Here is a 14,934-nt window from a genome sequence, read left to right on the forward strand (position 1 = left end):
TTTTCATGAAGAACCCATTCTTTTTAAATACAGTCATTACCTTTTCTGTATTTTAGTGAACAACTCAGAGAAGTTTAACGTAACCATAATAGGACTCAGGAAATTTGCATAAATGAATACAGTAATTGTCTGTATTTTAAAATGTCTAAAAAATGCTTTCACTTTTCCCAACAAGGATTATGCAAAATTCAGAAATAATCACAAACATTTTCAAGATGTAGCTTAGACATGGCTATGATGCTGAGATGAAGAAAAAATAATCACAAACATTTTCAAGATGTAGCTTAGACATGGCTATGATGCTGAGATGAAGAAAAAAACATTTAGCTGTATGGATGAGAGCTTTTCCATTTCAGCTGGCCTTGGGGCTAGTACAACCCACTTCATTCAGTGCCATTATTGTGGCCCTTTGAAGTTTCTGAAGTCTGTGGAAAAGACCAATTCCTATTGTGTTAAATACATCATAGACATGTATGAATTTAAAGTAGATTTGATAAATTCCAAGAGAAACTTTTCTAAACTTGGAATGGATGATCTTACATTTTGTATTGAGAAGCAGAAGATAAATATAGCCCTAGAAATGTTACATGTTAATATTTGTTTTGTATATTTCCCTTCATCAATCACTGCCTTTTCTAGAGAACTGTCTGACCTAGAAACATCATAATACAATAAATATTAACAGTGATGATAGTAAATTATTTCAATTATATTAGTTTGCATTTTATTGCAGTGTTCATCCTGAGACTCACTAAAGCATTCAGATAGAAAATGTTATATTGTAGTTTATGTGCATGTATTCCATTATATCAGATTGGTATACATAACTTCCCTGGCTAAGGTCAAAGTCTTTAACAAATGGAGATTTACCTTCTTATTCTCTTGCATGTTTACAGAAAATGAATTGAGTAGCTACAAAACTTAAATATTATATAGCTTTCAAGCTTCTATAGCTTGAAATAAAAACAAGCTTTCAAGCAAAACTGTAACAGATTTACCTACTCCACAAGAAATAATGAGAACAGCTATATAGAACACCAGAAACTATGTATTGTTACTTACCTCTCATAACCTGTATATAGGCTTCCTTCCTAAGCGTGCTTTTCAGGATCTGAAAGGGAATTTTTCAAAGGAAAAAGGAAATAAAATTGACAAGATCTACCTTCAGTATCCTGTAGGTAGTTAGGGTCTGGCGATCGGAAGATGTCGCACTGTACGGAAAGATAAGGCCCCCCTCTGAGTAGCCGATAGGTCCTAGCCTAGGTCGTAAGCAGACGGACGTGACGTTGTAAACCCAGGCTATATAACACCGTGTTACTCGCCAATAAACGCCATTTGCCATCCACCACATTGGTGTCCGTGAGCTGATGGACTGAGCGGCCTGGGGTTGGTCGCTGTGCCGTTCCTGAACCAGGTCGCCACGCCAACAAAGGCAACAGTATCCTTGTATTTACATTCAAGCATTTAAAAGAAACTTTAAAGACAGCTTTGTATCCCACCTGTGGAGAAATACTTTTCCTAAGTATCAGTATGACTATAAATAATGTTTTAGGTTTCTACATTGCATACCAAAGTATGCAATATGCAATTTTAAGCATGTGAATAGCCTGAGCATTTTAAGAATACACTAAGACTTCTTGGGACTCAAACCCTGAATTATACCTATATCAGTGAAATATTACTCAGCAATTGTATGATTAATAGAACCAGTGTTTAGGTTCAATGTAAAAAAAAACATTAACTCATTCTTTCCAGGAAAAAGTGTAAAATATACAACCCTGACTTTTATTTTTATTTTTGTCATGAGGGAGTCCATCAAAGGCATCTCTATGAATCATCGAATCATAAAATCAACTATGTTGGAAATGATCTTTGAGATCATCAAGTCTAACCATTACCCCAGGACTGCCACCACCATTAAACCATAGGCAACATCTGCTATTCCATCATTACATGCTCACAAGACTTAGTCTTACAGAGCTGAATATTCTGGTTTTCCTTTGATTACTTGGTTACAGAAAGGCAACCTTGACTGTTGTTGGGATCTTGAGGTAAGAAACATATTTTGTGTTTGTTAATTGAATCTGAAATAGAGAAAAACAATTTCTCCTAGGGAGCTACATTTGATATATAAAACCACAGCACTCACAAGCAGAAGTATTCTAATGGGTAAATGTCCAGGTCTTCTTACTAGAGTATATATTCTATGCTACTAATCTAAGCCTTCTATTATAAACTACTTTAACATTGTTTATATCAGTATTTCAGTGATTCAACCTTAAACACCAGTCTCAGTATTAAACACTGCAGTATTAAACGTCTATTTGTCTAGATACTAACCATTTATATTATCCACTGCAGATATATTTGTACAGTCCCAAACCATTATGCTATGCTACTCTGTATCTATACATAATTAAAAGTTTGTCATACTCTACCACAGACATGAAAGCCAGAGATATTTTCATATATATTCAACACAAAAGTGTTCTAACAAACACAATTTCCATGCAGCATATGTAGCATCTAAAGCTATCCTGTATGTGTGTCGATAATAACAAAAAAAAAACACTGAAATATCAAACTGCACAATATATAATTTTGTGATAGTACCTCACATGTAACTACTGATTGGTTTACATGGGCTAGATCAGATTACATGTAGAAAGAAGCTGAAACTTTGTCAGGAAGAAAAATTTCAGAAAAAGCATGTTAAAGGTAAACTGCTTCCACTCTGATCTCCACGACAGTGCTCCTTCCATCTGCATGGGGAGCCTTGCAGAAAACGCTGTGTTCCGCAATGTGAGTGATCTTTGTCAAACCATGCTGGCTCTCTTGGGTCCCATGCTTACTGCTAGGGCAGCCCATGTGCTTTCATGATTTAAGGGAACCTATTGGTGTGCCCCATGCCAGCCTAGACTCTACTGGTGAGTGTTAAGATAGAAATAACAAACCAGCATGTCTGGAGACAGCATGTGATTCTTTTTGTTACAGAAAATAAAGGGCACAACAGCATTGGAGGAAGAAAATAACCTCTCCATGGATGGAGTGTGCTTCAGTGTGCTGTAGGAAAATTCACCCATGATCTGTGCTGCACGAAAGGGTTGCCAGTATAGCTCTATCTATTGTACTCTTTATTCACACTTATTAAAGCAGATATTTTATTACATCATTTCTAACGGGCCTTTCTCACTAAGATTCAGAATAACCTTTAAATTACCCTATCCCTCTCAGCTCCCACTCTCCCCTTAAGGGCAGAACACCATTCACTGTAATGGCCCTTCTTCCAATATATATGACAATATATGGCCTTACACACTTTCACTAGCAGATTCACTCATACAACTGTATAACCATAATTCTATCCATCTTAATTTTTATTTACTGGTTTTAATCTTCTTTATCCAGAAACATCACTTAGCTGAAGCAGACCACTTAAATCACTTGAGACATGTGTTACATGTGTTTTGTGCATTGCAGTTAATGAGGCATTCCATATGCAACTAAGGACTTGGAGATTTTTAGTTGATACTATGATATTGTGGATACTGTGTCTTTATTGTTTCCTGGTTTGTTTTTTTTTTTCATTTTGTCTGTGCGTTGAAAAAGATTCAAGTGCATAAATGTTGTATTGTTAACATTATACTGTTATTTTCTGCCGTTATGTGACCTTACACATGCTCTTGTGTAAACACTCAGACTAAACAGAAATGTTTTTCCAGCAGCTCTGTATCTCCTAATAGGCTTAGAAGTGTCCCTTAATTTTTATGAACACCATACATTTCTTTTCTGTTGCAAACTCCAGTTTAATAGTGGGTCTTTTTCTTCCTGTTGTCTTTCCTTTTTATTCTTTGACTAGAATTTTCAAGAGACTAATAACATAAAACTGGTGACTTGGTAGCACTGGCTTCTGTTTATCCAAGAAGTCTGGATGCCTAGGTAGGTTATGTAGGTCATAAACCATCTGACAGGGCTCTATAAATGTGTTTAATGGGAGATTTTCTGATAAAGGGACTGGAAAGGAACCCTTCTTGACCACTCCTTAGAGCTTACACAAGAAGTCCTGTGAAGCAAGTATGAACCCCAATAAGCCAGGCTGTCATAAGAAACTTCAGTTTAATTATCAGGACATCCACTTGCTTATGTCAGATTCTGTGTAAAGACTGTAGACAATGTTGGTCTTGCTTGGGTAGGAGGTTTGACCTATGCTAACCCTAAGCAGGAAATTTAACCATGGAATAAACAGACTTTCACTTCCAGTTCTCAGTATAGGATTCTAGGCATAAGGTCTTAATACAATGAATGTGTTGACAGAGCCTTAGACTGATAGAGAGTGCAAGCACTTAAGAGGCAGAAAATCAAAACTCTCATTTTGTTTCTGGATTCTATAGCAGCAATCAAATGAATTTCTGCAAGAAGCATATATGAGGGCACCACCAAGAATGGGACAGTATGTTCTCTAGAAAACCACCCAATGCATTCCACTCACGGCGTTCTCTAGTTACAGTTTCTGTTTCAAATGACAGAACACCAATATAGTAGCACCAATATGCTGGGATGTGGAAGCATCTGTGACCTGTGAAACCCACCCTCTGGACTCAGCACTATGGTAGATATTTTCCCACACATTGCTTCAGCATGAAAGTCAGTTCATAATTTTGAACTGCAACCAGAATGACCAGGTTGCAAATCAATGTTCTTAGGATTAGTGCCTCTAAACTAAAAACAAAATGAAAAGGAATGTCAGTCTGTTGTGTTAAAAATCTCACTTTGCACAATAGTTATCCTGAAATTTTGGTTTCAGCTACTAAAGAACAGTCTGTTGCCTCCATATGTGGGGAACACAGTGTAGTAACAGACTTCAACTAAAAAGTTGATTTTAAAGTACAACAAGTATTCATTGTTAACTCCATGTTTCAGTTAGTCCTGTTCACTATTTTATGAGAAAAAGTGGTCCCATCTGTTGACATTGTGTCTTCATTTCCTTCTATATATGAATCTACATTGTCTCCATATATTCTTTTCTTAAGAAGAAAAATAAAAATCATACAAGTTGAAACATAAACAGCAAAGAAGGCAGTTCAAGATGATAGGAATTAGAAGCACGATTCTGCTGCTTCTTGGTTTATGCCTAATTTCCACACTTGCTATAAAAAGGTCTAGGTTACAGCATTTGCTACTGGACTTTTTGTAATACAAAGCCTAAGGCTTGCCATGTGGGTTCATTTCTAAACTGGGGAGTGGGGGGAGCAAGTGTGTGCATTTCCCCCCTTTTTTTCTAATGTATTATTGGGGTTTATCTACTCTAAAATGCACAGAAAGGATAAAAGTTTAAGTGTTTAGAATGCTAGTGCAGTGCAATGTGCATGTTTATATAACTCTGATGAAAAAACCTCAGAAAGACAGCTGTGAACCTGGGCTCTCCTAAACAATTTTCCTTTAAGGGAGATAATATAATGAAAAATACTTGGTTAAACTGCTGGCCAAACTCTTATTGTTTGTACCACTCCTGGAAAAGACCCCGGGGAGCAGCAGCAGAATCTGTGCTATTGATTGGCTGGTTAAATAGAGGCCTATTAGATTCAGACAGGCTAGATTGATTATACAGCAGCAGAAGGAGCTCAGACTCAGAGCTGTGTGAACGTCAGGGTGAGAGAGAAAGGGAGAGCAAGGAGAGAAAGCGCGCAATAGAGGGAGACTGTACACACTGTAGCATCAGTATGTGACTGCTGGTGCCTGATAACACTGATAACGAGCTCCTTCAGTGGACAACTTGCTGAGCTACCTTTTTTCATTTCCAAGAGGATGCCAGCTCTAATCCAGTGCAACTGATAACAGACTGGATGTTGGAATAGTTCGTTTCACTTAAATCACATTTCTTATGTTCTGCATCTCTGAAGAAAGGCTTATCACAGAAGACAAAAAATCATCCTGTCCCCTTAGCTCACACAGTACTGATGATATACAGAGTTTCATCTTCCAGGTAAGGAAATTATCTTTTGCTTTTCTGAGTATCTATAAAAGGAATTATTCTTTTTCTGTCTTGCATATTGTACTGCACTTAAAATTTTCACTCACAGATGGTATGTATCAAATACTGTGTACACACGAAGACAATTAAGAACAGGGCACGGATTGTGCATTGCATTTATTGTGGTTTACCCTTCAAGTAAATGGGAATGAAACAGCCAGTAAAGATGATTTCTAACTACTTGTGTGATGTTTTAATGTAAGTTGTCTGGCACATGATAAGCATCCTGGAGTAATAAGAGCATACAAGCTCTCTCCTATTACATTATTTTACATGTTAAAAGGTAGAGAACACTTACCTGGAGGATTTCTCTGTGCTTGTCAGTAGTTTGAAACACTATCTGTCTTTTGACTGCAAGCTTACCTCTGCTGAACAAACATGACCTGCTTTAAACAGTATAGCATTAGACTGCCATCTTTTTATAGATAGATACAGTAGTTATTGTTAACATTCTGCCTGCAAATTGTAGATCAAGGCTTATGACCTGAAATATAAAACCTAGGATGTTCCGTTATGCTGTGATGCACACTTGAAGCAGCCATCCCATGGACTGATTGCTTGTTTAGGTGTGATATTGACACTACTGTTTCCCAACTGCCTAGCTCTACCTAAACTATCTACATATTTCCTTGGGCTTGTGTTGAAAAGAGTTTTGCTATGATAGGCTGCTATGATTTTGAAGACAAGCTAAAACTGAAATAACCCATCTTTTGGTTATGTAGCAAGTCAGGAAGTTGACTGACTCAGTGTTTACAGTCCATGGGAGCATGACGCTAAGAAGACAGCACTGTCACTTCATTAGTAATGCCTTTCTTCCAACTGTGGTAATCCAAACCACCTTACCCATCACTTTGTGCACTCTGCACCTTGCTCCAAACTGAAAGGAGTTTTCATATACCTGCTGCTTTTCATAATCCTGCATATACCTGGGCTTACTCTCTCTGGGTGAAACAATGGCATCAGTCTACTCCGTCAAGCATTCAAGCAGCTTTTCATGCTGCCAGGTACAACTTTCCAGTGATTTGCCCGGTTTAGAAACTCCAGTTTCTTCTCTTCTTCTACCAAGATATTTTTATAAATTTCTATAGAGCACCATATGAAATACTTAGTGATGTGTCAAAATCCCAAATGTGAAATGAAATTTCCATAGCTGACAAAATTATTATTTATAATTCATAAAAGACATTACAAATGTTAGGGATCTTAGGCATTATGACCTTATTCATATTTTTCTGTGAATAATGTCTATTTTGGTTTTTATATATTTAATTGATCCACATCAGCATTTTCAATGTTTCTTTCTGAAATTCTTTAAAGGTAGCATGCTTTAAAACCTTAGATTTTATTGAATGGCATATTAGTCCATAAAATTCTGCATACAATGACTATACAGAGTCAGAGTGTCAGAATCCGGTTATAAATAATGGCGAGAAACTCTTTACATTTTAACAGAAAATTTTACCAGTAAAAAATGACCTGGGTATCAAGAGCTCGATCTACCAAATGTAGACAGAATTTTGTGAGGATTTAAGACAACTGGATGTCTAATGCACTTTAGCTCCTTACAAAACATAAGGCCTGCCTCAAAATATTTCATGTGCAGTTTGACTTGTAAAAATAATTTTTATGTATGCTCAAAAGCTGTCTTATAGCTCTTATTTACTTCTCTCTTCTCTCCCTGAAAAGCCTTATTAACTATACTCGTGCTCACTAAATATAGCTTATAATTTTGTAACTGGAAATAAAATCATGCTAATTTTATGATTTCAAAGACAGCGATACAATTCTCACCAGATTATTATCTGTTACTATTCAGGTTACATACTAACTGTGAAATGCCAAATGACGCTAGAAAGTATATGTTTACCCAAAGAGAATATTCCATTTAAACGTTATTAAACACAAAACAAAATCAGAAGCTCAAACAATTACTTCAGTTTATATTCACAAAATATGTTATTAATTTCACCAATAAAGATTTGCAGTGTAAGCATTTTGTTTTGTCAGATATAGGAAAATAGCTAAAAAAAAAAATTAAAAAACCCCACAAAAACAAAACCTCAGGAAGATAAAAAAAAAAGGCAAAAGGAGGAAAAAAAAACCCAAAAAACAACAACCCACCCCCAAGAAAACCCCAAATAAAATCAGAAAGATCTTAAGAGTTTATATATCACAAATTGTACATGTTCTTTAGAGTTTCTATTGCTGTTAATCTGGAAAGACTGATCTAGCCTTCTTGAAACTCATTTTGCATTGCTTTCCAGCTTGAACTCACAGAAAGTGAAATATATTTTTATTTTCCAAGAGAACTTGAAGCCATTAGGGGGCTCTTTCCTCCTATGTTATCACACACCAAAGTACATCAGCAGATATAGCTGGGTTGTTTGGTTTTTGCAGTTTTGTTTCTGGTTTGGGTTTTGTTGTTGGTTTGGGTTTGTTTGATGTTTTTTTAGGGGGGGTGTTGCTGTGTGGTTTTGTTTGTTTGTTCAGTTTTTGGGTTTTGGTTGCTTTTTTTTTTAGTGCACAAAACTGAAAGAGGAGAGTTCCTCCACTGATAGTTATATGGTTTTGAAGTTATTTTGTGCCCCGTAAAGGAGAAGCAGGGAACATGTTCAGCAGGAACACACTATTTTCAAGTAATCTCTGGGGATGTTAGTCAATTTGACTGAACAGATCTAATATGAAGCACCATTAATGTCCAAAAATCTTGTTTACTTATTCCAGTAACTGTAACCAACAGTGCAGCTAGCACTGAGACAAAAAATTATCCTGAAAAGTACTGTCCTATTGTACTGATAGCAACCTTAAGTATATAGCACAGACATACACCTTATTACACAGCCTGCTTTCAGAAGAGCAGAGTATACCACCAAGATTTTTGAATGACTGTGCACTGCACAAAGTGAAAGAGGTAGTTTCAGTTCTGCAAACATTTACTCACGCCAGCAGCTGCACTGAAGGTACTGTGGTCCAAATTCTAACATCTTTTGTCCTGCCTATTTTAGTATTACTGTATGCATTGCACCACTGTACCTGAAATGGGTTGTGAAGCTTGTACTATTCTTTGTGTGAGCTGGTGAGAAATAACTACTGAATAGTCAAATGCTATATAGCAATAGCCAGATTGAGAAAATTAGTAGATTAGAGGACCTCGACATGCTTGTGAGGGGGGCTGATGCCAACCTTATGAAGTTTAACCATGACAAGTGCAAGGTTCTACACCTGGGTCAGAGCAATCCCAGGCACAGCTACAGGCTGAGCAAAGGAGAGATTCAGAGCAGCCCTGCATAGAAGGACTTGGGGGTGCTGGCTGATGAGAAAATGAACATGAGCCGGCAGTGTGTGCTTGCAGCCCAGAAAGCCAACCGTAGCCTGGGGTGCATCAAAAGGAGCATGACCAGCAGGTCGAAGGAGGTGATCCTGCCCCTCCACTCTGCTCCTGTGAGACCTCACTTGGAGTATTGTGTGCAGTTCTGGTGTCCTCAACATAAGAAGGATATGGAACTGTTGGAACAAGTCCAGAGGAGGGCCACGAGGATGATCAGGGGACTGGGGCACCTCCCCTATGAAGATTGGCTGAGAAAGTTGGGACTGTTCAGCCTGGAGAAGAGAAGGCTGCGTGGAGACCTCATAGCAGCCTTCCAGTACCTGAAGGGGGCCTATAGGGATGCTGGGGAGGGACTGTTCATTAGGGACTGTAGTGATAGGACAAGGGGTAATGGGTTTAAACTTAAACAGGGGAAGTTTAAATTGGATATAAGGAGGAAATTCTTTCCTGTTAGGGTGGTGAGGCACTGGAATGGGTTTCCCAGGGAAACTGTGAATGCTCCATCCCTGCTGGTGCTCAAGGCCAGATTGGACGAAGCCTTGGGTGAGATGATTTAGTGTGAGGTGTCCTTGCGCATGACAGGGGCATTGGAACTTGATGATCTGAAGGCCCTTTCCACCCAAAACTATTCTATGATTCTATGATACTATCTTTTGTAAAGTACAGCAAGGTAGTTGCAAGCACTGCAGCAACATGCTGAAGTGAGGCCAGCAGAAATGAGTGTCAAGAGACATCAAAATAGTTGTCCACCTGTTCTAGTTTTGATAGATTTTCTTACTGTTGTCAACCATGAAAGAAAAAAAAAGAAATAATTATTTGTTGTAGATGACTTTACCCCCCCTGACCAGTCTGCTGCTTTACATTGCTTGTCTTAGAGACTCCAATACTACCATATCCATTCAGGAAAAAATATATATATAAAAAAAAAAAGGGCTGACACTCTTTGTGGCACTGTACATTCATGATCTAGGAGAGTAATTTGGCCAAGCTGGAATTACCTCAATGTTGTTTTGTTGGGGTCTTTTAAAGCTAAAGAATTATGCCTTTTCTTGGGATTGAGATATGAATAGTCTCTCAATTTATGCACATGTTTATAGCAACTGTCTTACAACCTGCAAGAAAGTGCTTGGGTCTGTTAAATAACACCTAGAATTTCCAAATAGAATCTGAAGACATTGTGCCTACTGCTGGGAAACTGCCTTAGTTTCATGCAGCATATTCAAAATTGCAAAAAAAAACCTAGAATAAATCATGTATAATTTCTGAGATATATGACTGATGGTTTAGACTGATGGCAGATGATCTTCAATAACTATGCTGTTAGCATATAGCAAATACAGCATCACACAGATTGGTTTACTGTCAGTGGAAGAGGTCTTTTCCATTAATAAAAGGTGGCTAAAGTTAAGTATGACTTGCTTGCATTTCAATAAGTAACAGTGAAAAGCAGAACTGGCAAAATTAGTTATCCTGACTTTATTTAAGAAGCAAGTAACAAAGACCTCTTCTTGGTTAGATTCAAGGGTCCCAGCTGTAAGACTCTTTTCTCCTCAATAACACACAGTTTAATTTTATGCTCTGCTTACTCAAAATCAATGAAATTTCATCAAAGAAACCCCAACAAACCAACCAAAACTCCAAAAAACCTAAGCACATGCAATATTCTTGCCACAAGTTTCTGCAGAGCTTCACTTCAGAGGTAATTTTAATTTACTGGTTGGTTAATTTATCCCTTATATACACACACTATGCAAAGCACTTTGAAATACTTCTGAATGAAAATGGATGTATAGATGTAAAGATTATTATGGCAAATGGAAGTCACTAAGATTCAGCTACTGAAACCTGCAACAGCCTGGCATGCTCTATTAAGCATGAATAAATTATTTGTCTCTGATGAATTTCATTTCTTCAGACACATATTCAAATAAGAAATACTTTTCTTTTTTTTTTTTTTTTTTTTCCCTGTTCCATGGCTTTCTGTATTATATGCAGGGCATCATTCATATGTCTAGATGTTAACAAATAGATAATTTTATAAAAGTAACTCACACATATATTATCAAATCATTTTAAAGACGAATTATACCAGCACAGACTAAAATACACATCATAATGTAATAAAAACCAAGACTTTTTGCTCTTAATTGCTTTACTGGAAAGAAAAAAAAACCCAAAAAAACAGAACTTAGCAAGTGCTGGTGTTTCCCAACTCCTTTTTGTGTAATTTCATTGAAAGAACAGCCTTCAGCTTCCTCATATTTGCATACAATCGCTGGGTTAAAGCTAAATATACATATATGCACATATTTATCTGCAACTACCTATATTTAATCTTGTACTTTACTGCCTGTATTTGACACAGATGTATGTGTACGTATTATAGTGAATTCACAATTTTTTAACAATACAGTCATGTAAAATCCAATATGGAACGTGTTGTCCATGTTCCGTAGAAAAAAAGGGGTTATCAGTTGTGATCTGAGGTTGCTTGAAGTTACAAGTTATGAGGAAGGTGCTACCAAGAAATGCAGATCATCAAATGCCAGTATCCTAACAATAAAATGTTATTTTGCCTGATACTGAAAGTGTTTAGTTAACATCATCAGCTTTAATGTGGTGAGATAGCAGAAACGTTTGCTGTGCAGCATGCAACAAAATGCCATTGAAGCTGTACAATTTGGAGAAAAGCTCTTAAAATTTTTGTGTTTACTTGAAATTGAGAATATTTAGAATTGAGCCAAAAGTGCTGCTGCTTTACAAAACACTGATTGTGTTTGGCTCAGGAACAAGGCATGGACAAATCTTACACTGGAACAGCAATTATTAACACTGGTCTGTGGAGTATAAAGTGAACTGAACGAAGTCCTGCAGAGCAGGTGATAGTGAGAAGTATCTCTTTGTCCTTCTCTGACAGATGTGTAACACTGAGAATTAATGTGCTTACAGCAGTAACAAAGCTATGGCAACATCTTAATTATTTATGCATCTTCCTCCTTCCCTACGCCAGAACTCGGTAACTGATTTAGGAGAAGGGATTCTGAAGGATTTTGTCTTCCTTCAGTATTAAACAGAAAAAAAAAGCTCAACCACCCAAAAAACAGCAACAAAACAAAACAACACCCCCTCCCAAAAAAAAAGAAACAACACACAAAACAAACAAGAAACCCCAACTCCCCCCCAAAAATCACCAAAACCCCACAAACAAAAACAAACCACAAAAACATCCAACTAATCCCAAACCCTAACACCACCCCCTCAAACCATCCAAAAAAAAAAAAAAAAAAAAAAAAGCCCTCCAAACACACCAAAACTCACACAATTTCACCTTTGGGCGAGATGTCAAAGTTGAACACCATTAACTGTCAAAAACTATTGTAATAAATTTTTTCCTTGTACATACTGAAACAGGTTTGTTCTTAATACTGTGCAGTTATTAGCAATAACAGCTCTTTGTGGCCAAGAATATTAACAATGACAGTATTAATGTTTTGTAGCCTATGGAAATTATATATGCAAGAAATTAAAAAAGCAATACATTACTTTCAATTGTTCAATATATCCGGTTTTCATAGGGGTATATAGTCTTGCCCAAGTTCTAAAAACTACTGAAAATACATTGTACTGCTTTGTTGCTCTTTGCTTCCCAAGACCCATCAAGAGTTCTAAGTTCTGTGCAACACAGCTTTACTGATACGTATGTAGGGACAGTTCTGAAAGCAGTGTTGTAACTTTCTAGTGGCTTCTGACTATACACAAGCACAGGAAAACGTTAACAAGTGAAAGCGAATGGACATTACTTCTACATTTATTTTTTTTTTTCATCTGACAATGTCTGCACCTGGTGCATTTTCTTGACTTAGATTAACTAATATGTATGTATCCTTTGTATTTTTGTCATTTAACTTATAATAGACTATACTTTCTCAATACTGTATGAGAAAGCATTTGAAATCATCTTCAAGTAAACACCTTCCAGGGAAACCTACTTTCAAGATCCCTGTCCTATTTTGAGACAATTTGAAGCAGCTTAGCATCTTCAGGTAAGCTTGGATGACATTCAAGGCACCCAATCTTGGAGGTTTGCCCATTAATACTACACACTGTTGCACATCAAGCACCGCCTTGCTGATTTTCAAACATCTTGTAGTGAAGTGTAGAATTTGACTAGCAAAATTGCAACAATGAGATCAGTGTCTACTCTTTATTACCTTGTGCCAATAAAACTAGCATCAGTGGCCAGAATTATAGCTATTATGAAACCGCTTATCACTAGCAAAGCTGGAGCAAAGTGTGAAAGCTCTACTGTGTCCATTATAAAAGGAAAATCGCTCCTGAATTTCATACCCCAAAGCCTCTCCAAGCAGATGTGTCATGTACTTGTTACTTTGAAGGTCAGAGAGAACACTCCGGGAACATGTTCATTTTGCATTGTGTATCCATGCCTTGTTTGACTGTCACAAAGTATCTAAGACCTTGTAAAACTGCTTACCAGTAATCTGAGCCGACTAACTCCCAGACGCATGGGACCAGGAAGACAGCATCAGTGAAGTCTTGCAGGGATACAATTAGTAGATCTTGTCGCAAGTTATTTTCATACTGACGAAAACTGTTCAAACCAAAGTTGCACCTTACTCTAAGAAGACACAGTAAAGTTGACTTCACTTTCTGGGGAACATCTAGATAAACATACAACCCCACCACAATGTCATAAACCTCACATCTTTTGTTATCATCCTGTCTGACTGCTAGCATGTAGTCACGCCATATTACAAAGTTTTAAGAGAACAGCAGTGTCCAAAACAAGAATATCTTTGACAAATTATCTTGTCCTGGTAGCATTATCTTGAACTTAAGCTACACAGCTGTTGTTTTATATGACATTCTTTTAAATCTCAGTTCCATTATAGATGCATACATATGAACAACTGAGTCTACTACAGAATTTTCTTTCAAGATCTCAGTCAGCCAAACCCTACCCCCACCCCCACCCCCGTTAGTTTTATTTCAGATAAAAAATAGTATATGCTGGGTTGTTGGGGTTTGGTTTTGGTTTGTTTGTTTGTTTTGGGTTTGGGGTTTGTTGTTGTTGTTGTTGTTGTTGGGGTTTTGTTTTTTTTTTTCTTTCCCAAAATATTGTGAATACTCAAAGTCACTGATTAGATTTCTTAAGTCAGTAATTCTAACAAACGGCTTACTTCTTTTGAAATCAGACACTACACATCATCTGCCTCCAGTGTTCCAAAAGCCCAGATGATTATTTCCTCTGACCCAACAAAACTGCTCTGGCATAAAGCAGCATGTAAATTTTGGCTAATGTGCTATGTGTCAGATGATACATTGTCATCATAATTCCCATGACTTCTAATTATACTTATTCCATCATATTCCGAACTGCTGTAGCCACCAGTAATTTAGGTATGTAATCTTTTTTACCATATGAAGTTATCATCAGGGGCTTTTTTTCCATCATGAAGACAAGTACTGTTCCTTGCTACTATCACTGTACACTCCTGTTCACAATATTAGTTATCAAAACATATATATTTAGAGATTTTGAGCAATTTTTTTAACA

At 37.0% G+C, this 14,934-nt stretch overlaps 1 protein-coding gene across 3 annotated transcripts in view; it reads left to right on the forward strand.

Moving 5' to 3' along the window:
• Positions 1–14,934, forward strand: part of CDH18 (cadherin 18) — a 584,308-nt gene that overhangs the window by 33,005 nt on the left and 536,369 nt on the right. For 2 of the 3 annotated variants that reach the window (XM_061346697.1, XM_061346698.1), the window contains exon 1: positions 5,344–5,983. The exons of the other annotated variant lie outside the window; for it this stretch is intronic. The gene's annotated coding sequence lies outside the window, so the exon portion shown is untranslated. Of the gene's footprint in view, positions 1–5,343; positions 5,984–14,934 lie in introns of those variants that run through there. 3 annotated transcript variants of the gene reach the window in all.

The sequence above is a fragment of the Neopsephotus bourkii genome, unplaced genomic scaffold (genome assembly GCF_033783945.1).
Source record: "Neopsephotus bourkii isolate Nb327-2 ecotype Australia unplaced genomic scaffold, CSIRO-AGI_Nbou_v1 NB_272, whole genome shotgun sequence".
Taxonomy (NCBI): domain Eukaryota; kingdom Metazoa; phylum Chordata; class Aves; order Psittaciformes; family Psittacidae; genus Neopsephotus; species Neopsephotus bourkii.